The sequence below is a fragment of the Buceros rhinoceros genome, unplaced genomic scaffold (genome assembly GCF_000710305.1).
Source record: "Buceros rhinoceros silvestris isolate BGI_N320 unplaced genomic scaffold, ASM71030v1 scaffold25872, whole genome shotgun sequence".
Lineage (NCBI taxonomy): Eukaryota > Metazoa > Chordata > Aves > Bucerotiformes > Bucerotidae > Buceros > Buceros rhinoceros.
This window is the reverse complement of record NW_010397519.1, coordinates 4,449-5,739: the sequence shown is the minus strand read 5'-3', so window position 1 is coordinate 5,739 and position 1,291 is coordinate 4,449.

Genomic DNA, 1,291 nt, shown 5'->3' with positions numbered 1-1,291 from the left:
CTTTGGGGAGCAGTTCTGTGTTGGGCTGGGTCAGCTCTTCAGCGGCTGGCTGCTGGGTTGTCTGTTACACGAGTGGGTTTTAAGCCATACCTTACCTGGACCAAATAAATCAGCCGAGTGTATTAAACGTTCATCAAGCTGCGTGCCACGGAGACCACTGGCCTCTTTGAATTGTATGTGTGCATGGCCCGAGGTCAGCTGTACGGGGGTTAGGGTCGGTTGTATGGGTGCTCTGTGCTTCAACTGTCTCCTCCCCTTCCACCACTTCTCTCCCTAACCAAGAGCCTTTGTGGGAAAAGGATCCCGGGAGGAAACAAAGAACGAGAATGGGCAGTGAATCAAAAAAGAGAAAAAGGGAGTTGTGGGTCAAAAGTGGGAGCAGGAAGAAGTGAGCACCTCAGTGGGGGACCTCTAACGGTGCCTGCCACTTCCAGAGGTGTCCATGGCTGTGTTACCAGGAGACCCATCCAGCCAAGGGAATGGGAATCGGTGCTCTTGGAACGGCAAATGGCAAAAGGAAGGAACAGAATGAGGATGCTCAAACTGGAATTGATGTGCCTGGGTCATCTTAGACCTGCTTGACACCAGCACTAGAAACGGTCTTTTTAAAACTGAAAGTAATTTTGCTAGATGGGTCCTACAGTCTCACTCAAGATCCCTTCAACTAATTGCTGGGGCTGTAAGCCTGCCAAGCCCAGCACAATTCTCTTGACTTACTTGGTATTTAAAATAAAACTAGTTCCTCCTGAATGAGGATATAAATTCTCAAAGCTGTTTTCAAATTAAGCCTGAGGTTTTTCAATTGATTTTTTTTTCATGAAAAATAACTGCAGGGAGAGTTGAAGGCACAGCGCAGCTTGTCGAGGTACTTGGCATCTCACTGCTGTAGCCACCTTTATCCGTGCTCGATTCCCCTACCTCCTTTCCCATTACTCTTTATGCTTGTCCTGAAGCTTGTAACTGTGATATTCTCCTAAGAATGTCTGTGCTCGGAGGCTTCTAGTGACTTCTCTGTCTTCTTTTCCCATTCTTTTAAATAATTTCCTTCAAATTTTCCATGTGGGGATTGCTTTTAAGTAAATGACTCCACCCCTCCCTAGCTAAGGGCAGTAACATGTCTTGGGATCATCATCACGAGGGAGACCCAGCCCCTGTGATCTCCAGAGACCATGGAAGGACAGGGAGACAGGGGGATCGTGCCTTCTTTTTTAGGGTCTCAAAGTAGGAGAGGTACTTCTGCTTGTTTCCTCTAGCTTTATGGCTCTGGGTAGTCCCTTCCAACTATTTCCCA